The sequence below is a fragment of the Pituophis catenifer genome, unplaced genomic scaffold (assembly GCF_029215685.1).
Source record: "Pituophis catenifer annectens isolate HBS135680 unplaced genomic scaffold, rPitCat1.0.hap2 SCAF_1, whole genome shotgun sequence".
NCBI classification, from domain to species: Eukaryota; Metazoa; Chordata; class Lepidosauria; order Squamata; family Colubridae; genus Pituophis; species Pituophis catenifer.
The window spans coordinates 60,191,132-60,216,697 of record NW_027256881.1 but is presented as its reverse complement, the minus strand read 5'-3'; the positions used below and the strand labels follow the sequence as shown (position 1 = coordinate 60,216,697).

General features: G+C 40.7%; 2 long non-coding RNA genes across 3 annotated transcripts in view; one reads left to right on the top strand and one right to left on the bottom strand.

The window, feature by feature from the left end:
• The window catches only part of LOC139308705 (uncharacterized), a 28,495-nt gene extending 20,261 nt beyond the window's left edge, over positions 1 to 8,234 (bottom strand). Inside the window, exon 1 of one of the 2 annotated variants that reach the window (XR_011599738.1) lies at positions 8,088 to 8,234. This is a non-coding gene — a long non-coding RNA (uncharacterized lncRNA). Of the gene's footprint in view, positions 1 to 7,845; positions 7,864 to 8,087 lie in introns of those variants that run through there. The other variant, XR_011599739.1, reaches the window with a different exon arrangement.
• A 758-nt stretch (positions 8,235 to 8,992) lies between these two features.
• Positions 8,993 to 25,336, top strand: LOC139321331 (uncharacterized). The gene is made up of 3 exons (XR_011600769.1): positions 8,993 to 9,273; positions 14,870 to 14,971; positions 25,267 to 25,336. It is a non-coding gene; the product is annotated as an uncharacterized lncRNA (long non-coding RNA).
• Positions 25,337 to 25,566: the final 230 nt, after the last annotated feature.

The window sequence follows — 25,566 nt, the reverse complement described above, 5'->3', positions numbered from 1 at the left end:
GAGGTGGGTGTGAGGAGGAGGAGGAAGGAAGCCCCAGGAGTCTTACATCACTGTTGACCCCTAGTGCTCTCCTGCTAATAAGTGAGCTGTTGAGTGATTGTTTCTGATTTTGGAGCATGTAAGTTGCTACGCTGGGGCTAAGATGGTCCCTTGGGTTGATTTCTGCTTCCCTGTGAGAAAGTTTCGGAGGCTGGGAAAGGTCATTCTGGCTGAGCTCATTGCCACAGCCTTCAAAGGGCAAAGAATAGGTCATATCTTGAAGATTTGTCTGGAAGCTGAAAAGAAAAAAAGGGGGAGGAAGGAATGGAGAAAGGGTCATCTTTGATCTCAGGCACAAATTTCTCCTCACAGAACCAAACTAACTGAAGTCTATAGAGTTTCCAATCTTCTTTTGCTACCCTTTCCCATCTCCTTCATTATTCTCCAGTGAAATCCTGTGTGAGTAAGCTGCAAGTCATCATCCAGAAGACCCATTTCCCAGCTCCGGGAACCAATACATCCCCCTTGACAGTCTGACATAATAATGTCCAACTATAGGAGATATATTGTTCATTTCATCTCATTATCTGCAATGCAGTGAAAGCAAAATTCTGGGCTCTTCTTCAAGAAAGTTTAATCTGTTCGAATCAAGTATCACAAAGACTCTGGGATTACAGACAGACAGTTTTATATACTAGACCAGGGGTGTCAAACTCAAGGCCCATGGGCCAGATTCGGCCTGCAGTAGGCTTAGATCTGCCCCACGGTGCCGCCCTGGAAACAGTGAAGGACCTGCCCACGGTGCCTCTGCCAGCGAAAACAGACTCCCAATCTCCGTTTTTGGCTGGGATGGCCTCCTGCAACCCTCTGTCAGTGAAAACAGAGCTCGGCTCAAGCCCCTTTTTCACTGGCAGAGGGTTGCAGGAAGCCATCCCAGCCGAAAATGGAGATTGGGAGCCCGTTTTTGCTGATACAACACTCGGGCCACCGCAGGCAGCCCTGACCACGCCCACCCTTGCCCTCCAAGGTCAAACACAACCCTGATGTGGCCCTCAATGAAATCGAGTTTGACACCCCTGTACTAGACCGTTTAGATTTACTGCCTAGATTCTAAACCTTCTTATCCATAAATCCGGTCTTCAGCAAAGGTTGTCTCACAGGGCTCTTGTAGAGTAACAGTGGCAAAAAAAAATTATCCTGAAAATGTTTCATTGGATACTAAATATAAAAGTATTTTTAAGCATTGTGAACCAGCTAGATGAAAAAGTAAAAAAAAGAACAACATACTTCGTGGTATTTATTCCATGAGTTAAAGTTGACAATTTATTCCTATCCATCCATATCTACAAATCCCACTATGACATTTGGGGCTTATGTTATAAATTCACTGGGTCTTTTATTGTTCTTCTTCGAGGGAGGGAATAAAAACCATAAAAATAAAGATAACAGATTTATTATGCTAGTGGCAAGAAGTATTCCAGCTTTAATACCTCAAATAATTGGAATATTATTATTTCAATTCATTAGAAGCTCATTTCATTAAAAAAAAACACTTCACAAGTACAATACATAAAATGCAGGATATTGAAGTATAACTTTCCTTTGGAAATTTTTTATTTGATTTGGTAATATTTTATTCAGTTTGTTACAAATTCAGAAGTAATCAAGAGGCATTTTTCCTCAGCTATGATGTAAGGTTTGTGAGACAAAGATGAATTATTCCTTCAAAACAGGATTTTGAAAAGGAGTTGCAAATTTAGCTCTGATAATTAAAAAAATATTATTTTAGTGCTAGAATAACAGAATAACAGAGTTGGAAGGGACCTTGTACGTCATCTAGTCCAACCCCTGCCCAAGCAGAAGACCCTACACCATTTCTGACAGGTGACAATCCAGTCTCTTCTTGAAAGCTTCCAGAGATGAAGCTCCCACAACTTCTGAAGGCAAGTTGTTCCATTGGTTGATTGTTCTGTCAGAAAAACTCTCCTTATTTCTAGGTTGAATCTCTCCTTGATCAGTTTCCATCCATTATTCCTTGTCTGGCCTTTGGGTGCCTTGGAAAATAGATTGACCCCTTCCTCTCTGTGGCAGCCCCTCAAATTTTGGAACAGTGATATCATGTCTCCTCTGGTCTTTCTCTTCACTAGACTAGAAATGCCCAGTTCTTGCAATCATTTTTCATATGTCTTAACCTCCAGCCCCCTAATCATCTTTGTTGCTCTTCTCTGGACTCTTTCTAGAGTCTCAACATCTTTTTTATAGTGTGGTGGCCAAAACTGAATGCAGTATTTTAGGTGTGGTTAGTATCTACAGTATATCCTATTTTAGAAATTCCCCTTTTATCTTATGAGATCGGTAATTTTTACAAAACTATTTGCTATATTAATAACTGTAATTATAAAAGCAACATATATTCACAGTACTCATTTTCTTGGGCAAAGAAATGATGGTCATTAGTAGAAGTAATAGAGTATTGTTAAGAAGGGTGCCTGAGCAGGACTTCCATATGTCTTTTCAACAGATGTTGCCCATACCAGATGATGTAACTGTGCAGTATGGATGCAAGGATTCCTTATCTTCCTCACGCCCTCTGAACTTTCCAAGAGCTAGGACTAACCTCCCAACATACAATTTCAAGGCTGTCAATGATCATTGACACCAAGCATGTGTCTGTTCTCCACCCCTTTCTATTGGCGAGGGAAAGCCAGGTGCAAGCATAGTTCCAAAAGGACAGCTGATAAGAAGTTATCCTTTTTTGTGTGTGTGGGAGAGAAATTGTTCCTTAGTGTCAAGACATATGGTAGCTGTTGATGGTACAGGCAAGTGATTTCGTCAATGGTAGTTCAGAGAAGGACACTTCTGCACCTTTGGAAGAGGAGTCCAAGGGAGGAACCTAAAGAAAGACAGTAAGAGCTACTCTTGGTGCACACAATTTTCTGAGAACTGTATTAGTCAGAGACAAGTACTATGGAAGGATTTCTTGTAGACATCTCTCAAAGGATCTGGATTTCCTATTATAAGCAACTATGAAAAATATAGTAATGAGGGGGGGAGATTAATCATATGCCACTGCAGTGTTTATTGGCTGCTCCAGTTGAAAACTGAAGTGGCTTTTTTACTATGGTTTCTAAGATCAGCTTGTATATAAACGGTTACGTGAAGGGTAAATTTGGGGTAAACCATGCAACTCAATGGGATTTAACTTGCTTAGAACTAACTTCCTATTGCAGTGGACCTTTTTAAGTGTCTGGTTTTTGTACTGAGATGTCAAGAGACAGAGTTAGGTCATCATACACGAAGAAAGAATTGTGACCAATTGTGACAATTAATTTTTAAACAGAATTTTAAGCTATATATGATTCCAGACATACATCTATGTTAAAAATAATATGAATATGCAGGTCCTTGGGGAAAAAGATTTTGAGTGAAGGGTAAGTGAAGATATATCATTTATTTCCCTTCTCTTAACTTTATATTTCTAACGTAATATGCATCTAAAATTGTTTCTGATGTGTTAAAGGGTATTTTTGATATAGAATAAAGGAAATAATGAAAAAAAATACTTAAGATGGCAACTAATATAAATTAGTTTAAAGAAATATTGTTGTATACAAATTGCAGAGTTTAAAGGGTTAATAAAATAAGCAGTATATTGATTGGTCACTTCTTAAACTGCACTTATAGATTACAAAGGTAGAGTTAATCATATTTAATTTCAAAATGTGCTTTATAAAAAAAATAATTGATGCGGATGTCTAAATTATTGACTCTAAAATAATGAAAAACAACTTCTAATTTCAGAGTGTCCATATTAAAAAGTTATTCCTTCAAAGCAAACCATCATTAAAAATGTTCACAAAATATGTACATGGAGATAACTGAAGAGATTGTTGTAGTTTTTAAAGTTTATCGTTAGATATGACATTTAAACCTTTGTTTTTGGATTGGTGACGGATGAAAAAGCTTGTGAAACTTTTGCCTCTGCTAGCAATGAATAATCCCAACAAATTAGCAGAAATGTTGTGTGTGTGTGCGTATGTGTGTGCACAAATGCACATGTACACACACTCTCTCTCAAGCACAGTAAATTATAATTCCAGTGATAGAGAATATATGTAGCTTATTAAAGTTGAATTGTGAAATCCTGGGTGCTATCTGAGCTTAGGTATTGCTTGTGGACATTTCATTACCCAACTAGGTAACATCAGTGCATCCAGTTGGTGCACTAGACAAGTACTTAAATGTCTACAAACAAATATCCAAGCCCAGGAAGCATCAAAGACCTCACCAATTATAATGAATTCCATTAATAATAATAAAACAGTCTTTAGCATCACTAAAACTGGACAGTTCATTCTCTATCATCTGTACTGGCAGATGTGTTTATGAAAGTACGGAGGAAGTTGGATCTTGTTCATCTCCAATTCTGTGTTCTGTTAATTTTGTCCAAGGAATTAAAGCAATCTACATGTCTGGAGGTTTTTTAAGAAGAGACTGGACAGTCACTTGTCTGAAATACTATAGGATCTCCTGCTTGAGCAGGAGGCTGGACTAGAAGACCTCCAAGGTCCCTATTCTGATTCTCTCCCTCATTGGCTTAATGTTAGAAAACGTTCATCTTGTATTCTAGATTTCTTATGATTAAGAAATCATTTTCATATCATTTCAAATCATATCATTTTTATGAAATAAAAATGGTAACCCTTCCACTCTAAGTGAAACAGTGTGGCTATGCTGGCAACAAGACTGCATGTGATATCCTGTCCCACATATTCCCCCCCCCACCCACACCCCCAATTATTAGAGTTAATTAACCAAGTAAGAGAGAGCAAAAGGTTTATTGTTTCATGTGAGCAAGTCCCTTGAGGTCACTCATTACGCAAACAAATACAGAACCTAAATTGCAGAACCTGACCCCAAAAGAGAGCACTTTTGTTCAACATAATTACATCTATGATCTAGATGCCAAAGGGCATGCCTGATGGTTGCCTCTGAACAGAAGCATGCTATGAAAAAATATGTGTATAAACCTAGATCCATTCTAATACTGCATAGTGAATAAAAATACATTATATGCTTCATTTTCTTCTCAACACTGTCTTCTTAACTGGCTGTTCCAAATTCAAATTTTGTTATTCAAAGAAGTGGGTGAAAAATGACGGAACAGCACATTTTAAGGACCTAGTAATTAATGTCCATCTAATCTCGTCTCCTATGGGCAACTGGAGTAAAATTTTTGCAGATCAAATGGCAGCTGCAATCAAACCCACCCTTAGCAGAAAATAATACTGGTTTCTTTTATTTTTCTGTGTTGTTAATGCAGCAGCATCTTCCTATCTGCAGGCAACTTAAGCATTGGTGTGGGCAGGCAGCTTGCCTACAGATGACATCATATATTGCATGGAATATGCAAGGGGAAGCAGGAATGTTATCAAATGGCTCTTCTTCTGTATATCAAGCTCATTGGCCATAATGTGGGAAACAGCCTTGAGTTTGACATAAGAGTTTGTATCTGTGAATGTTTCAATAATTCTCACCACTACCACACAGCCTAAAAGTTTGTTTTTTATACATGCATACTGCAGTGTATTCTGCGACAAAACAGGATGGCAGATACAAAATGCAGATCCCCCCCATGCCTGAATGAATTTATGGTGATGTGAATAAAATAAGCCACAGGTATTTTTTGTTTTTTGTTTTGCTAGGAGTACACCTATGTTGCAGCCAAATGCTGTTTACTACACAGGTATGTAATTGCTACTACTTGCCCCTTTCATTACACTGTCAATTTGGGGAATGTGCATAGAGAAGTACGGAGGAAGTTGGATCTTGTTCATCTCCAATTCTGTGTTCTGTTAATTTTGTCCAAGGAATTAAAGCAATCTACATGTCTGGAGGTTTTTTAAGAAGAGACTGGACAGTCACTTGTCTGAAATACTATAGGATCTCCTGCTTGAGCAGGAGGCTGGACTAGAAGACTCCAAGGTCCCTATTCTGATTCTCTCCCTCATTGGCTTAATGTTAGAAAGCCAGTGGGCATACATGTTTTTTTACCCTTGCGGGCAATCACACGTGCAATTTAACGTTAAGGGCAGAGCGTGGTAGAAGAGCGCAAGTGTGCATCTCCCGCGAGCGCGTTTCCTCTCCAAGGCATCCTACGTGTTCTTTCAAGCGTTTCAAACGTGCAGAGTCCCTCTAAGAGTCTCCGGTTGAGAGACTCGGCCATAAGTACCGTATTTTCTAATCCCTTGGGAGTTGGGCGGCATAGAACTATGATTAATTAAATTAAATTAAATTAATCGTGCAGCACTCCAGGGAGTGGAGAACTGCGACTTCTGGAGCTCCATAGCCCAACAGGGCCCAAAGAGGGAGAAAACGGAGATCAGGGGGATGCATTTTTTGAATCACCAGGGTTTATATATAGTATAGAGGCTCAATTCGGATTTGACACCCTTTGGCCGTGCAGCGCTGGGGTTTCTCCCGTGCCTTCCAGAGATGAAAAGTCAGTCTTGTCCGTTGCCATAGCGCCCAGAGAACTTTCCTCTCCAAGTCCCCGCGCTTTGAGCCTATCCTTGTGGAATTCAATTGCATCATCGCCTCCGACGCGCTCTGTTGCCATGACTACTCCGGGCACTAAGCAGAAGGTTCCACCCTGCCTTACTCCCACCCGCAATTTCCCTTCCCAGAAATAAAACGGCCCGCGCGCTTAGCAGCAGGAGCGAGCTTGTAAGCGAAACCGCCTCCGCTCCGCTCAAAAAAGCCCTGAATGCAGCCTTGCTCGCGGCCTTGGGTCCTCCGGCAACGAGCTGCAGCGAGGGTACCGGTGCAGCCTTAATTCCCGCCTGTCTTGCCCCCGTTTTGGAGGGGAAAAAAAAAACGCCTCACCTTGCAAGATTTTGCAACTCGCGAGTGGCAGAAGTTTGCTGCCTCGCTTTTCCTCGCCTGGGGCTGCAGGTGCCTCACTCTGGCACTTTTTTTTTTTTTAATGAAATCCTCGCCTGGAATGCAAAGCTGCGCCCGCCACGGGGGCCTCCGGCGTTTTGGCTCCCGGTTTCCCTCGGACAGCTGAGAATGCTTGCAAGGGAAGCGCTTTTCGGCAAGGGACAAATTGCAAGAGAAGCGCTTCACCTGTTGAATTCCGCGCAGCTGTTAATACCAGCTGCGGCTGCCGCGGCGAGGGCCGATTCCCTCGCCCGCGGTGTCAAATGCCTTTGGTCACCCCTTTTGGCTCTATTTCAGAATTAAGAGTCGGGAGGGGCCTTAGAGGTCTTCTAGTCCAACCCCCTGCTCAGAAGGCAGGAAACCTGGCCTAGACCGTTGCAGACAAATAACGCTTGTCCGATCTCTTTTTAAAATCTTCCAGTGTCGCCTGCCTCTGCCCCGTTTTTTCCTCTTCCAACAACTCCGAACTCCAGTAGGTGGAAGCCTAAGTCCCCGAGCGAGCGGACCAGCCAATTTCCCCATCTTCCCGGGAGATGGTGGAAGTAGCCCGTAGGTTTTTTGGAAGCCGTCTACTCCCCTGAGTCCAAGCCACATTACCTCATGCTAAAGAACTCCCTGTCTGAAGAGCCGGGCTAAATATAGCGAGTGGAAGAGAGAGTGAAGACTTGGGCAAGGAGGGAAGGGAGGGCTTTTCACCCGGGGGGGGGAGGGTTCCTTCTCTCCTTCCGTCCCCCCCCGTCCCCTCCCCAATGCTGGGCTGATTCAGGATGCGCCCCTTTTCCCTCCGCTCCTTTCTGACCTCGGTGCATCTATCTGTGCCTCTCTCCCACTCCCTTCTCCCCCCGCCTCCCCCACACAGATCCCAGGCCCGCGCCCTGAGCGCAGCATGCCCGCCCCGCTGCTCGCCCTCCTGCTTCTGCGCACCCTTCTGACTCGCCTGTTGCTGCTGGCTCGCAAGCGCCTCCTGCCGCTGCTCCGGCGCCTGAGGGCCCGCCTGACTTCTCAGCAGTCCCGCGAGGCCATCCTCACCTGCCTGCTCTGCCTCCTCAACCTGCGCAAGAAGGTGGACGGCAACTGAAAAGGATTCAGGGAGGGAAGGAGGGAGCGGGCCACGACCCTCTTCCCCCAAATTTTCGGGGCTCGGAAGTGGTAATCCCGGCACCCACCTGTCACAGCCCCGGAGCGGAGCCTCGTTCGGAGGGAGGCGAGTAGTATCTCATCCCTGCACCCGTTTTTTCCCCCCCTCAGAAGCGACGTTTGGCTTCTCGTGGGAAAGGGGGCGCTCTTCCAGCCAAGAGAGAAGGCGAGCTCAAGAAGTATTTACCAACTGCACTCCTCTCAAGGGGAAGATTACAATTTTTTTGATCTCATTTCTTAAGATCCGCCCCACCCCCCTCCCCCACCAAACCCATTCCTCCCAACTTCCAGGCACTCTGAATAATTTTTTCTCCTCTTTGCTCAGTAAGCCAAGACCAAGTTCCCTCCCTCGATTCTGCTCGCTTCTCCGCCTTTGTTTTCCGGCAAAACTGATCCATGAGTGAGGGACTTCCTCACACAGAGCTAAACTACCACTGCCCAGAGACCTGGGCTTGGTGGCAGCTGTGTAACTTCTGCTAGAAAACCAAAGGAGGTTTGGAAGTCCTCTTGGAACGTTTTAAGGAGAAGCTTCGTTTGTGAGAGAGAACTCACAAACCTGGACGCCTGAGGGGGAAAAAAGAGCAGAGCGGATCCAATGGGACGCAGTCTCCACCTCTGAGTTTTCTTGCATGGGATGGAAGAAGCCAAGGCAAATCTTGTCACTTCTGATTTTGCCTTTCTTTCTATGCCCTCCGACAAGAGGTCCTTTTCTTTCCTCCCAAAAGCAGTGGGAGTTTATCAAGACTTGTGTCCTAGCATTTTTCTAGGGCCCCTGTAAGGCTTGTGCTAAGGGAGACGATGTCCGGTAGCACAGCAAGGAAGGTCCAACCGTTCACCATTAGCACCAAATTATCTCTACCCAAGTGTTCCCTGGAATTTCCAAGAGACAGCTGTACTGACATTCCTCTCGAGGCTCTGAATAACCATGACTTGCACCAAAACCTCAATGAGTGTGTTTCTCTGTATCTGGCTCAGACGTCTCTGGAGCCTGCTGGAGAAAGATTTAAAAGGGCTAGTCCTATTGAAGAAGTGGTCACCAATGATGATTGCATCAATAGCAATTCGCTGTCCCGTTCCATTAAGAAGATTACTTTGTCCAACTGGCATGGAAAAGGTGGTTTAGGGGAAGAAGGGCTATACAGAGGCCCTTCCCACAACAGTGCGGAGAAAAATTATAACAACAACAACTGCAAAGCAGGAAAAGCACAATTCAAGGTAAGCCGTTCGTTTCTCTCCTCTTATTTTTTGCTATGCTCTCCGCTCTGCACTTCACATCTCTCTACAGTGCTGGATTACACCTGGCTTTAGGATCTTTGTGCAAGCCATTGTGTGAAAAGGAATCCCAAGTAGCTGGATTAAAGGTGATGGAGATCTGAAATTCAGATTCCCCCAGTGTTGGGGGGGTGGAAAGGAGAATTTTCTGGAGAAAATGATCACATGGGGGTACAGTTTATTTCTTCTCACTTTCTGACATAATCAAACATGAACAAAGAATAATGCTTTTTCCTACAGGGATGAGAGATATGTGATGCTTAAGTTCTACCTGACTTCTAGTCACTATTATTTAAAGTGCTTTGCTTCTGATAGCATTTATCTGCAAGCAACTGCATAGTGAGCATCACTCTGAGCTAAACATGGTATCCCACTTTTACCTAATTATCTTTCCATAGAACTCCTCTCAAAACTAGTAGTAGGACCTTGAAATTTCTGGTTCCATATTATTTTTTTTTCTAGTTCCATTTATTTATTCCATTTCTTATCTCATGGGTTGGCTTATTCTCTTTTTGTTTCTGTTTTGTTTTGTTGTGGAGATAATCTGTGGATGGTGTAATGAGACTATATTACCTCTGAACATACTGGAACAAGTCTATGAAAGGTTACTCATTCAAGTAGTAAGCATTTAAATTTCCATCTTCCAGCATTTTTTAAAACACAAGGTTATATCATTTCTGGATATGTATTATAAGAAAGCTTCCGGCCAAGTAATGCCAGGAAAGGCTTAGAAAATAACCTGTGTGTTGTAATGGTACTAGGATTTGAATATAAACAGGTCCATGCTAGAGTTGCCTTTTATGTTTCTACAAGATTGTATTTTACAAGATCGTGTTGATTTTTATTCAGAGAAAGGGTTATGAGAGAGACATTTGTTAATCTCAGAAAAGGTGTGCAGTTCGACAAAACCTCTTGTCAGAAAGATGTCTCGGATCACATTGATTTAACACTTCAGTTGATTTGTAGCCACTTTCCTAAATGAACTGTAAGTATACGTGGAGAAAAAAAAATATTGAGGCCAGCTATGTGATAGCATGTGATGTCAGTTCTGTGAAATTATGAAACATGTTCCAATGGGATAAGTTGAGGCCATGTCATTCTGTGTTGGTTTTAATAACGAAGACAAGATTTTTTTAAAAAAAATTCTCTGCAGGCATGACTAACCGTGTTATCTCATCAGCCCCATGGAAAGCGTTGCCCAAACTGACCTTGGCCAAGAATCATTCTGAAAGCCCTTATGTGTTTCTCCGGGATTGAGCCTTATAAGATATAGATGAGTGCTTCCCATCCTATGGGATGATTGGTTTGATACCGTTTGTATTTTCTCCAGCCGGAGAAGATTCTTCTTGCCAGTTCATTCCTCGGTTGCTGTCTCCACATTCCAAAGTTAAAGAAAGACTGACTCGGTTCTTGTTTTCACATGTGCTCCCGGCTGTTGCTGCTGCTTGTTGGATGGGATCAGATGGTGGGGGAGGGAGCCCTACCTCTGCAATCCAAGTGGAGCAGAACTGCAGGAAGGATGAGATCATCTTTGTGCTGACAGCCTTGTTTGCCTGCAGCTGATGGATTGAGGGAGCTTCACATGTAAATAAAGCACTTATGTCACCTGCAAGCTTATCTCCCCCCAACTCTGGCCGGGGAGACGCCAAGCGGTCCCAGCTGGGGGGAAATAGATATTGACTTCTTTGAACATTTCTGATTACCATGCATTATGGAATTAATAAACCATACATCATGGAATTAATAGCTATTTGGTGTTTGCAAAAAATAATAATAACCAACCTGTAAACAATAGAAATGAAGGATCATCTAGTCAGGCTTTCACCACATAGCAAAGCATAGAAGTTTACTCCGTGGCTGAACTGCCTATCATTTACATGCTAAAGCGTTCCAAATCTTTTGTATCTTTTGCAGACAATATTCTAGGCTTTCCCTTTAGTGCAGGGGTCTCCAACCTTGGCAACTTTAAGACTTGTGGACTTCAACTGCCAGAGTTCCTCAGCCAGCTTTGGAACTCTGGCAGTTGAAGTCCACAAGTCTTAAAATTGCCAAGGTTGGAGACCCCTGCTTTAGTGCATATGCCTTGAACTTCAGTCCCAGGGAAGACTATTTCTATTTAAATAAGCATGGAAATGGAAGGGATGCACCTTTCAAAAGTGATTTTTAAAAAACGCTGTGGGCCTCGCTGAAGCTGTTGTTTTCAGACATCTTGAGCAATTCTGAAAAAAGAAACTTGAGCGCAACTGAGGAATCCTATAATTAACCATTGTAACTTTGACGTGACTCCTGAAACAGCAACATGCTTTTTTTTCAGGCTTCCATGGAAGAGAGATGTGCTCATGCTTCCAATTAGTCTGAGGCATCTCTTCCAAATTATTTTGGAGATGATGGAATAGTTAGCATTTATGTATTTAAGAGAGTTATGTGGTCTTGTGAGATGATTTTCCACTTTCTCAGATCCCAGAGATGTACTCCAACATCAAACTCTTTCAGCAAAATAGGTATTAATAGATTAACAGAATTGGAAGGGACCTTGTAGGTCATATAGTCCAATCCCCCCACCCAAGCAGGAGACCCTACACCATTTCTGACAGATGGCAGTCCAGTCTCTTCTTGAAAGCCTCCAGTGATGAAGCTCCCACAACTTCTGAAGGCAAGCTGTTCCATTGGTTGATTGTTCTCACTGTCAGAAAATTTCTCCTTATTTTTAAGTTGAATCTCTCCTTGATCAGTTTCCATCCATTATTCCTTGTCTGGTTTTCGGGTGCTTTGGAAAATAGCTTGACCCTTTCCTCTCTGTGGAAGCCCCTCAAATACTGGAACATTGCTATCATGTCTCCCCGGTCCTTCTCTTCACTAGACTAGCCATGCCCAGTTCCTGCAACTGTTCTTCATATGTTTTAGTCTCCAGTCCCCTAATCATCTTGGTTGCTCATCTCTGCACTTTTTCTAGAGTCTCAACATCTTGTTTGTAGTGTGGTGACCAAAACTGGATGCAGTACAATAGGTTTGGTCTTAGTAGGGCTTTATAGAGTGGTATTAGTACCTCACTTGATCTTGATTGTATCCCTCTGTTAATGAAATTTAGGATTGCATTGGCTTTTTTGGCTGCCACCGCACACTGCTGGCTCATATTTAACTGGTTATCCACTAAAACTCCCAAGATCCCTCTCACAGTTACTGCTAGAAATATTGAAACAGTAAAGAACATCTCCCATTGATGCTTCTAATCATCAAAGAGATTGACTACCATTTTGTAAAGTGAAATTAGTACCAAACTCATGAAGTTCATTGGAAACCTCCTTACTTTGGGACCAAGATTTTCAAGACAATTTCATGAGTGTCTGTAGAAATTGCAATGATACCAAAGTCATGTAAACATGTACATTAGTATTCCATTGTGCAAACTATTCAATTTACATCAGTTGCCTAATGATGCATGATGTTATTACTTGCACCGCCACTCTCCAGGTGCCTACAGACACTTTACTTAATCAAACCTTCATAGGGAGAAAAGTATTTAAGGACCAAAGCAGTTTATTTCACACTATATAAATATAAGACAAGTTTCTTAGGTTTGTACTGTTGTAAATTCCAAAGTTATTAACAAAGCAAATGTTTATTTAAGTAGAGCTACCAACTGCAATTTGCAAAAATCCGGATGAGCCCTAGATGGCAGCAGAGAAATACTGAAAACTGAGCTCACCAGGTTATAGATAGATCCTAATATAAAAAAGTTAGATTTAAAAAAAAACCTTTAAAATGTTACATATTCAGAAAAAATAGTAATAATGTAACTAAACATTTGAATATTAAAATATAGCCTCATATGTCACAGCTGTTAAGTATAAGATTTATATTTTTTTTGTTCTAATTCCTAGCTTATATTAAATTGCTGTTGTACCAGAAAATTGTTAAGCATCAGGTTTATATACATAACATGCCTATATAGCTCTAATTCTATCTTCTACTTTTATCAATGTTCTATTTATGTATGAGTTCGTTTTCATTAAATATCCTATCACAATAGCAATTCCCAATCTTTGAGATAAATCATGCAATTACTGTCCTAGTATTTGTTGTTTGCAGATTTGCTATATCATTATTTTATGTTTTATTGCAAAGAAACCTATTTATCTCACACTACTAGTCTGAGAAATTTGGACATCTACGTGTCTGTCCCATTCACTGTAATTTCTCTGCTATCTCTTCCCCACTTTCCTGAATATAATAGGCACAGATGTTTGGCACACACACACACACACACACACACACACACACATCACACTCTTTTCACTTCTACTTGAGATAGTAGTGGATAATCACAGGATATTTCAGTATTGGATATGCTGAGTGGAGCTTATAGGAGTTCAGCAATAACAGGAAGGCAACTATTTCCAATGTTTAGAATACATATTTGTGGAATAAGTATTGTAATGTATTGTTTTCTTACAGATAAACAGTATGTGATGCTTCATCTATCATGAAGTCACCATTATTTTAATAGATTTTCTGTTCATATGCAAATTATGACAGTCCTTGTCAGCTAATGGAAGATAGATGTTGCCCAGAATAAAATGTTCTGAGATACTGGTGTTCTACTTTGTCCTGGCTACATTTGACCATTGGTTATTGTGTCTGATTTATTGAATCTTCTTTTTCCATATCCACATGCTTAGTCTTTGTGTAAGAATGAAGAACTATGTTCAAACTGTGTTTACAAAAATAAATAATTAAAAAAAATACTGATAATTTCTTATGAAAATGAGTGAAAGAAAAATTTAGGCAATGTGTATTTCATCTTCTTATGACCACCTGTGGGCTTGCAATATAGCAACAATTAATGGGTGGAACCCTTGTTAAAAATCATGTCTCGTTGATAATTATTGGGGTGCAATACTCATCTTAAAGCAGGGATGACAAGCTGACCAAATGCGTCACACGCAGGCCATGCCTACCCCGGTTCTGCAAAGGCAAAAAACTTCATGATACGTCACATGATACGATCAAGTTTGATACCCGTGTCTTAAAGCATAATCAGAATGTGGATTTGATAAAACACAGTAAAATTTAAAAGTCTGAATTTTGCCATTGCCACCTTAGTAACTCAGTGTCTAGCTCAGCGGTCAGCAACCTGCGGCTCTGGAGCTGCATGTGACTCTTTAGCCCCTCTACTGCAGCTCCCTGTCACTCAAAATATGTGTCACAACCGCCAATGTGCGACACTCACCGGCATGCAATTTATTGACCTTTTCAACCTCCAGTAGGCCAACCATGGATAAATCCAAGAAAAGAAAAGTTTCAGAAGAAAACAGAATGTTTAATTCAACTACATATGCTAGTTTTGTGGCTGCTCAAGAAATAGTCAGGCACAGGAAAGGTTTTGTGGCTCCCGGTGTTTTCTTTTCTCTGGAAAATGGGTCCAAATGGCTCTTTGAGTGTTTAAGGTTGCAGATCCCTGGTCTAGCTACTTGATTATTCTCCAGTGATTTTTCCATAATTGGGACATAATAAATCTTCACCCTAATTTTTCCTACAGGTGTTTCTCAGAAAAGAAGTGGAACCCAAGGAAGAAAAACAGAATGTGAGAAGCCCCCAAGCTAGCGACAATTCTCTAGTTGGCAGAGTTGCACCTTTTGTGGTAGGTTTCTTTTACATCCTGCCGAGTTAAAGAACACTACTGTATATAGTTGAATTCAGTTGATAATTATGAGTGGAACTTGACTCGGAAAACACTGGACTTTGTACATGAAGGATTGGAATTCTTGAACATCAATGTGGATTTGAGCCTATCCTTACCTGCAGCAGTACTTAATCTAATCCTTGCTAGTCTCCTAAGTAACAGGAGATTGCCTAACTTGGTGAACATTTCCAGCATCCATAAATTTCATTAGATATTCAAATCCTTGTTTATTGACATTATTTTTGGATGTTGGCTTGCATGAGATTTATCTATAAACAAAGAGGCACCTCTTCTTACATATAGTTTATGTTTGATTTTAGTAGACTCCAACCTCAGGTTATTTTTTGAATACACGTCATTAACTGATTAATATACGTTATCAGAATGTTTTGAATTTTGGATCAGAAGGAAGGATAAGCATTAATTGATTTATGATGGCTTGCTTTCACCTGATGCTTTTTGTAATGCTTCTGAGAAAGACTTTTTGCCTCCTATAATGGCTAACATCTTGCTAAATGGTAGTCAATAAATACACAAATCTTTTGATGCAATTACCATCTTCATATTTAAAATCTTGTTATAAATTGTGCTAGTCCTTTTGTGGAAATTAGTTTTGTGTCTTCATCCATTGAAGTCTTGCCTTTCCACCCAAGGTGCTTAAATTATGGAGGGAAAAGATGACAATCCATTCAAGAAGTCTGTAAATCATATCCATCTCTTCCCAAACTGTAACCAAACCATTCTATCATATCCTTTTTAATTAGTAACTACAGGGGCTATTATGGAAGATTTGGGGTGGGGAGGAGACTTCTCTGTTTCTTCTATAACTGATGCTTTGCACTGGAAAAGGTGAAGGAAGAAAGTGCAAGATTCCCATTCTGGCCTAGAAATAAAATCAGGAAGTATATAACTCTCAATGTATCCATATTCTTGTGAATTTTAAGGCTTTCCCCCAAGCAGTATATCTCTCTTTGTTATCTGAATCAAGTAAGGCTGTCAAGGTGCTAAACCAAAGATAGAGAGGCACCATCAGTAGATACGGTCTAGTGAACTAGTGTTGAACCTAGTTAGGAGTTACAGCTGTCATCTGAACAGAAATCATTTTGCCCTAATGATCCACACTCTGACAGCATTCTGTTTCTATTAGTAACATGCTGTATATTGTGTGCTGGTCTGCAGGTGGAAACAACTTGGCAGCATCAACATCAGTCAATCAGATGACTAGTTTCTTCATCTGTGACTTTCTTAAATTCTTTCAGAATCATTATGGCCCTGTAAAATTATTTTATCTAAAACTAAAATAGAAGTTTGTTCAATATTAACTAAAAGTACCCAGTATGTTCTATTTTCTATTGTTGAGTGGGAAGGTAGTACTTGAAAAGAGGAATCAATGTGCAGTATATTATGTAGAAAAATAGCAAAGAGGGACGATTTACAGATTCTCACAACAAAGAAAAAACAAGCATTCATAATCTGATCATGAAGACTGCCTCGTAGAATGAGATATACTACCAGTATGATGCATCAGGTTGTTTGCAAGGTATAGATTCTCAGTTTTTTTATAAGCCCCTTTAAGTTACAAAAAGGCGCAGCTCTAAAGAAAATCGGAGAGAAAATCTTCATTAGAGAAGATAAATAACAGGCTCTCATTTAGTCTCTCTGGAACAATCTGATTGTCTCAGGGACTGCTGTGGGTTCACAGGATTTGACATAGTGCAAAACTCACGATTTCCCCTCCTTTCATTAAGACAGAAAGCAGCATTAACCTTGGAGTTTATAGCTTTTCTTTTCAAGAGTTATTTACAACTTGGTAACTACATTCCATTCTTTGCTTGGCTTATAGCCATCATGGTTAAAGATTTAAAATGCATTGTAAAACAGACCTTTTCCTTTACTGTACTAAATATTATGCAGCCTAAGTTTAATCTGTATGCATTCTACAGTATTGGTTTAACAAATGTGTACCCACACATATACACTGCACTATTTATAAATACTCTTCTTACATTTTATTTAGAAAAAAAAATGTAAGGAGCTAAATGTACTGGCCAACATACCCTTTTAGGCTGCCATAAGCTTTCTCTCTGGTCGATATAGCTTCACATCTTCCATTACTTCAGCCTCTGCAGTGGGTAGAAAGGAACTCACAGCACCTTCTCCTCTTTGGATCGACTCTTCTGAACAACCAACAAACTACCTCCTCAGGTTGCCAGCCATTAGTCCTCCTTCCAATTCTACAAGTTCTCTTTTCCAGCAGACTTTTTATTTTTCTTAAGTCTTCTTTTCTCTGCCAACTCAGTATCTGCCCCACCCTTCTCCTATGGGAAACGTCTTTTGGAACACCAAGCTATCATTCCTTTTACTTTCCAACCACAAAACAAAAGAGTATCTGTTTGGATGCTTGCGTGAATTTGTGACAGGATTTCAGGAAGGTATGGGCTCATGCATGCTGATCAAATGAAGAGGTGAAATAAATACAATTGATCTTGAAAAACAGAAACGGACCACCCACGTGCCTTGTACCACATGCGGCTCATGCAGCTTTTAGGAAATATGGATCTGAAGCTCTGATTGTGATAGCCAAGTAATAAAGGCACATTTTCCAACCAGTTTTTTCAGCAGGGGGGAAAAAAACCCATGTTAAAATGGTATATAAACCTCATTTTAGCTTAATGCACCAAGCTGTCTATCTCATCCGCTCAAACAGTCTATGTTCTGTTAAATTTCAGTAATGACTTTGCATCAAACCCTGTAGTTTTTGACTGCTTTTTTAAAAAAAATTGTGCCGCCTCAAACTCCATAACTTAGTATTAAATTAAGTAGCATTGTGGTTTTCTTATAAAGGACTTTTTAAAAACTGCTTGCTTGATAAACAGCATGTATCCAGTTGTAGAAATGGTTGGGATACAGATCTCCAAAACTAGTTCACCAACTGCCTTTCTGATATCTGAATACAGCATTGTCCCATCTCATTTGTGAGCAGGTGTATATAATGATACAGTCTAGAAGACCTGTTGCAAAATGAGCCTTGGTAGTACAGTGGTTTAATGCACCCTGTTATTAACACAGCTGCCTGCAATTTCTGCAGGTTCGAATCTCGCCAAGGCTCAAGGTTGACTCAGCCTTCCATCCTTTCTAAGGTAGGTGAAATGAGGACCCAGATTGTGGGGGCAATAAGCTGACTTTGTGTAAATATACAAAAGGATGAAGGCTATTGCTTAACGCATTGTAAGCCACCCTGAGTCTCCGGAGAAGGGCGGCATATAAATCAAATTAAAAAAAAAAAAAACACATGATGTCAAAGTATCTGCAGCCAACATAAATGAGCAGGGTATTGTCTTATTAGTATTACAGACTGCTGATTCCAAGAGGATGTGACAAACAACTTAGTCTGAAAGCATAAGCTGATGCAAGATGTCGGGACACAGTTGTCACCTACCGACCCTCCACCGTCTCAGAGGCTGCCTGTGACAGTCCCTTTTTTGTGTTCCTACGTAGAGTGGCCTTCTTGTTCATTTTCAACCTCCCTCCTGCTTTCCTGCCAGACAGAAACTCATTTCTGGGGAAAATTTCATGGGAGGAAATGAATTAGGTTACTAAGCAAATCCATAAGCTTATCTCAGTGGAAAATTGAACAGGACGCACAGCATGGGGAATGACAACTTGGACTGCCTTTCTGTGACTTGTGGCCCTCCAGATGTGTTGGATTGCTTCTCACTATTTCAGCCAGTGTGGTCAAATGTCATGCTGACTGGGAAGAATGACAGTCATAGTTCAGCAAGTTTTATTCTACTAATTTCTAAAATCATTAGTTACATGGTAGCGATGGTCCGCAGGGCAAAATGCATAGAGAAGCATGCTAAAATATAAAATCATAATAAATACAATTAAAAATAACTCCAAACCCATAAAACATTGGTCTATTAAAATGTCTCCTAAAAACATACCTATTTAAAATGAAGTCATAGTAGTAACATTGCAGAAAATGTAAAGTCCTAAAAAAAATAATAAACATATACTTATGTGGTGCTGAATATGAAGCAGAATAGTTGGGGCCCTTTAGGGAGGGTATATTTCATAGAAGATGACTAATATTAAAGCTTGTTTCGATGGAGTCAATCATTCAACACATCTCAATATACAGTGGGAGAGCACAACTTCCAGTTACCACACTAAGGCTTGCCCTATGGTAGGAATATTCAATTGTGCAAAGGTTATAATGAAGGACTCCATTGCCGATAGCATTTCTTTAATGGTGGCCTTTTGCAATGTGCTTCCAGGTTGCCTAAGCCATTGCATAAAATTAGCCTGACTTACCACCCAATGCAGCTTGCTATTCACTGGGAATTAGCTTTGTTCATTTTCTCCTATTCTGATTCAATACATCTCTATAGTATAATGGGCCTCACAGTGTTAGGCATTATTAAATCTTTGTGAAAGGAAAGAGAATTCTGCTACTTGGCCTTAAAATCAAATATATATGATTGAAAGGACTGAACAATTCATATATTCTTGGGAGAATTTAACTAAACATTGCATTGTACAACATAAAATTATTGCCTTTTGTGTTTTAGATATAACCACAGGATTGCATTTTCTCTGTAGAGGCGATATATACTCAGATGTATCATATTCCTTAGTTATGTTATGTGTCATTTGCTGCTCTACAAATGTACAATTTACTGTCAGTACTGTGTTTCCCCGAAAATAAGACCCTGTCTTAATTTTTTTTGAATCCCGAAATAAGCACTTGGCCTTATTTTCGGGGAGGTCTTATTATTTTGGGGTGCATGGAGGAAACCAGAGAAAATGGCAGGGACCGGGTGCGCATGCATTTAAATACTTTCGTGGAGGGCTTATTTTCAGGGGAAGGCTTAGTGCATGTGTTCAAAAGCCCGATTGGGCTTATTATCGGGGGATGTCTTATTTTAGGGGAAACAGGGTACTCATGATTTCAAGATGTCCGGAGTTTAAAAAAAAAAAAGATTGAGAGGGCCCTGAGCTGCCTATCCCTGTTCCATAGGTATGATGACTATTTTCCCACCATCACTTTCTATTTCCTGTGCTATAGTTGGGGATCCTTTTATGTCTTATTTTACAAAGGTGGTTTTAAGCTTCTTGTTCTGTGTTTTATCTTATAAGTCCTATTGATCTATGTACCCCCAGTGGGACTTGAGGTAGAGTATTTGCAATGTTAGTATTTTGTTGCTGGAGTTTTGGCTGAGTTTAGATAGCGGTCACTTTTATAGCTGCCAGTCCCTTAGCTGTCTTGGAGCAGGGACAAAACATTGTGTCATTGCAGAGCTCAAGAACAAAGCTTGGAAGCTATTCAGGGCTGCCATTCGATGAGTTGCTTAAAATAAGTGTCTTTAGTCAGCCTTTCAGGAGCCCGAGTCTAAAGCTCATTTGTAAAGCAAGCAGGCATGAAGTCATGCTTTTGTTTTAGAAGTTCAGGAGAAATTGCTTTAGTTTCTCTTGGAGCCTGAGGGAAAGAAAGCCAGAGCAGGGTAGTTAAATTAGAAGAAATTTAACATAAAAGTTAAACATAACAATTTTGGGAAATGTTGCTTATGTAACAACCTCATCGTTTGCAGTCTTCGGAATGGCTTTTAGAAAAGTGTTCCTGCAGTCGTGACCTCACTCACGATGGCAAATGCTGAGCCAAATGGACAGTCCTTTCCTTATAAACCAGATTCTTGTATTCAGTGGAAATGCAAACACTCTGATGGATTTCAAATCAACCGAAGTAATTCAATGGACACTCTGATGCAGTCTGCAGCGAGCTCGAAACTGGTCAGGGAGCTTCTATGGACTGCATTCTTATGCCATTATGTAAAGGACAAATACTACAGCGGAACAGAAATTTGCTGAGAAGCAGGATATAAAGCAAATTAATAACCAAGCCAGCTTTCAGAAAGGCAAAGACAGCTTAAAATGTTTGTGTTGAATAAAGTATAATTCCCTAAACCAAGGGTGGGCAACTGTGGCCCTTTTACAACCTGTGGACTTCAACTCCCAGAATTCCCGAGACAGCTTGGCTGTCTCAGGAATTCTGGGAGTTGAAATCCACAGGTTGTAAAAGGGCCACAGTTCAGGGATGAAATGCTCCCAGTTCGGACCGGATCGCTCAATCTGGTAGCGATGGAGGCGGGTGGTTCGGAGAACCGGTAGCAAAAATCCCTGTTCCCCTCTCCACCCAGCTGAGCCACACAATCATCAGAAGCTTTTTTTTAAAAAAATTTTAAAAGCATTTTTTCTACAACTTCTTTGGCCGAAAAAATGCTTTTAAAAGTAAAAAAAAAAGCCTCTGATGATCGCGCAGCTCTTCAGAGGGTGTAGAAAAAATGGTTTTAAAAGCCTCTGACGATCCTAGCTGAGTTGCCTGATCGGCAGAGGCTTTTAAAAGAAAAAAAGCCTCTGACGATCAGGCAACTCAGCTGGGATCGTCAGAGCCTTTTGAAAGCATTTGTTTACAACCTCTTCTCTGAAGAGGTTGTAGAAAAAATGGTTTTAAAAGTAAAAAAAAAAAATGGCCACACCCACCCCCCCAAGCCATGCCCACATTACCCACCACCACCAAGCCACGCCCACAGAACCAGTAGTAACAAATTTTAGATTTCACCACTGCCACAGTTGCCCACCCCTCCCCTAAACTAAATAAAGGTAGTCCTCGACTTACAACAGTGCATTTAGTGATCGTTCAATGGCAGTGAAAAAAGTGACTTATGACAGTTTTTCACAGTTACAACCTTTCCAGCATCCCCATGGTCACTTGATCAAAATTCAGATGCTTGGCAACTGGTTCAACCTTATGTCTGTTGCTGTATCCTGGGATCATGTGACCACCTTTTGGAATCTCCTGACAAGCAAAGTCAGTGGTTCCCCAGATTAACTATGTCGTTAATTTATCAACTGCAGTGATTCACTTAACAACTGTGGCATGAAAGGTCGTAAAATGGGGCAAAATTCACTTAAATGTCTCACTTAACAACAGAAATGTTGGGCTCAGCGGTGGTCGTACGTCGAGGCCTACCTGTAGTAGTGTTTAAGCATTTTTCAGCTATGAGTACAAATGGTGAGATGGGGGAAGCCTACATTTAATATCAAAACATGTATAAAGTGAACAGTATGCTAAATTCTCCTCAGGTTTCCACCTATGGCTATTGCCATAATTTTGAATATTTTTTTTAACCCTAGCCACATTTCTAGTTTCAGAATTCAGTTAATTATTTTGCTGATGCAAACACACACACACACGATTTCAGATGCAAAATGGACATATTTTATAAGAACTTCATAAAAATTTAATAAATCAACAAATATTAAATTTGCCACCCACTACTTTATAATGTAGTGTGTATCAATGAAAATACATTAATTGCTGAGCAATTACAGCTTTATGACCAGAACTATTATACTGTTATTTCAAGCCAATATAAGCATGAGGATAAAGCAGCAAAGCTGCAATATCAGTCATCATTAGCATCTGATGCCATCAAGTATGGTAATATTAATGTATAAAGCTTAAAACTGGGATTACCTGATTTGAGCTGCCAAAGTTCAGATTAGCACTAGATGTTAGCAAAGAGTTGGTTTTGAATATCTCTTTCCTACCATCTAAAATGGCTGCCTCACACAAAAAATGAGGGATGGGAATGACGTGTACAGGTAGTCTTCGACTTAACAATCATAATTGAGCCCAGAATTTCTGTTGCTAAGTGACACATTTGATAACTGAGTTTTGCCCCATTTTATGACCTTTCTTGCCACACTTGTTAAGTGAATCACTGCCGTTGTGAAGTTAGTAGCACAGTTGCTACGTGAATCTGGCTCCCCCACTGACTTGTTAGAAGGTCGCTAAAGGGGCTTACGTGATTCTGGGACATTGCAACCATCATAAATACGAGTCAGTTGCCAAGCATCTGAATTTTGATCAAGTGACAAGGTGGATGCTGCAATGGTTGTAAGTGTGAAAAATGGTCATAAGTCAATTTTTTTCAGTGCCATTGTAAACTCGAATGGCCACTAAATGAACTGTTGTAAATCAAGGACTACCTGTATTTGGAACACATTCATACAAAGATTCTGTCTCAGTTCAAAAACAACTACAGGCCTTTATAATCCTACTGCTTCAGCTAAATTGGCAGTTTACCTGATTTATTTCTTTTTAGCTCTAAAATAATCCAAACCACATAAAAGCTTGCTTTTTTCCTAAATATGGCATTCCACAGAATTTATGGGTATTCCATTTCCTCCCTGGAGCAAAACCCTTGTTTTCTGAGCCTCAGCCACCACCGAGGTCTTTTAAAGGGAATATGTCCTTGATTCCATTGTGAAATTGTCAAGATTTTGACAATTTCCCTTTCTCTTTCTGATGGACCAGGCACTTGGGAAAATACCCAACTTTTTAAAAAACTTTTTTTTCTCTTTCCCTTTTATGTGGAATGGGAAAATGAGATTTTGGTTACTCCCAAGGCAGAGGAAAAAGTCCCCTTACAAGCAGTTCTTCTTTAAATTGCCTAAAAATTAAGACTTTTCTTTAGAATTTGCAGGCTATTCTTGCTCCTGACAACTACAATAGGAGACATTAGGGAAAGTTGCAAAATTTATGACTAGACATGCTACCTTTGCAGCAATCAAGGGAGATTTTTCTTATAAGAGGAATGATAGCTTCACTTTGTTACAAATTCTTACATATTTACAAGTAAGGAAAAGTATACTAAAGACCTAGGGTGGCAGGGAGGACTACCAATTTAATTATTGGAGTGAAAATTTTGTTGTAGTTGTTCATGAGCAGGCAGTAACTTAAATGGGCCTCTGATTCAATGACTTTGGAGTTTGGTGTGTTTTTAGTCTTCTGCTGGTTAGTTGGAGGAAGCACTAATTGGCTCATTCTCTTCTCAGCACCTTCTCAGTGTGCTTAAGTCAGCAGGAGTGAAGATGGTTGGCAAATCTTTGAATTGCTTTGGAAGGATTGGGTAAATGTCTATGGAGATTTTCAGTCATCCAGGTTATGGTTGTCTCAAAGGTGCTTTGTCAAGAGGCAACTGGACTTTCTTGATTTTCTTTGAAGATGTTTCGCTTCTCATCTAAGAAGCTTCTTCAACTCTGACTGGATGGTGGGAAATGGAAGGATTTATATTCCTTGCAGACCAGTGGTGGTATTCAGCTGGTTCTATCCGGCTCGAGCAAACCGGTAGTGGCGGCTACAGGAGGCTGCACCCATCCATCTGACCGTCATCATGTCCTGTTTTTGTTGATCTGTGCATGCGTGCGTGCTCACATTTGCGAACCTGTAGCAAAGGTAAATGAATACAACCCCTGTTGCAGACAGCTGATCATTTGCATTCTTTTAAAGAGTTGTTGAGGCCACTTGGAGATTTATCTGTGTCCTCAGGATTAATGAATAGTGCAAATGGATGTGGAGCCATCTTGGAACTGCTGAAATGACTGCATTGTAGAATGGAGATAGATGATATCGTATCCCTCCCCCTCTATTGGGAGAGGGCTGTTCAATTTTGACATAGATGCCCTCTTTGACCCTTCTTTCAAACCAGCAGTCCTCTCTGTCAAAATGTGGACTTTGCTGACTTCAAAAGAATGGTCTTTGTCTTTTAAAAGACAAGGGGAGGAATACAACATCATCTATCTCCAGTCAACAACAACAATCCTTTCAGCAGTTCCAAGAAGGCTCCACACCCATTTGCACTACTCAGGTGAGGACACAGATAAACATCCAAGTGGCCTCAACGACTCCCTAAAAGAATGCAAGTGACGAGCTGTCCGCAAGGAGTATAAATCCTTCCATTCCCCACCATCCAGTCAGAGCTGAAGAAGCTTCTTGGATGAGAAGCGAAACGTCTTCAAAGAAAAAGAAGAAAGTCCTCTTGAAAAAAGCACCTTTGGGAGGGATTGGATAAAAAAAACAAGTGTCATGTGAAGTGCCTTCAAGTCTCACACACACACACACCATACTGTTGTTGGATCAGCTGCACATTCGAAGGAATGGAACAAATTCCAAGACTTTTCAAGCGGGTAGTAAAGAAGACTTAACACAAAGCTGAGCATCTTTTCAGCAACACAGAGTTTTAGGGTGGGGCAATTAAAGCTCAGCTTTGCCATTTCGTACCCAAACCAATGTTGGTTTTGGAACCAAAAGTCAGTTAAGTCATAGTTACTTCTCTTCTATCTGATTCCGGCCAAATCCAGGAAAGCTCACTTTCTCATTCTGTCTCTCTCTCTCTCCTTCCTAGACTGCAAGCTCTGCTGCAGCATCTCCTTGGAAAGAGAGTACCAAAAAAAGCAAACCAGGCACAGTAGTGGAGCTGAAGCCCTGCATAGAAAGCAGCACAGGAGTGGCAGACCTATCCAAGTGGAGCCTTCTCCTAGCCCAGTTCAACTGTGACATGGTGCAGGTAAAGAAAGAAAATGTGCAAAGGAAGAAATTGGCTTAACTCTCACCCCAAAAGAGGACAATAAAAGGCTGTCTTCTGCTCTTCTTTTCAAAACTGCAGTAGAAAGGAAGAGAGTGCAGTGTTTTGCTGCCAAAGGAC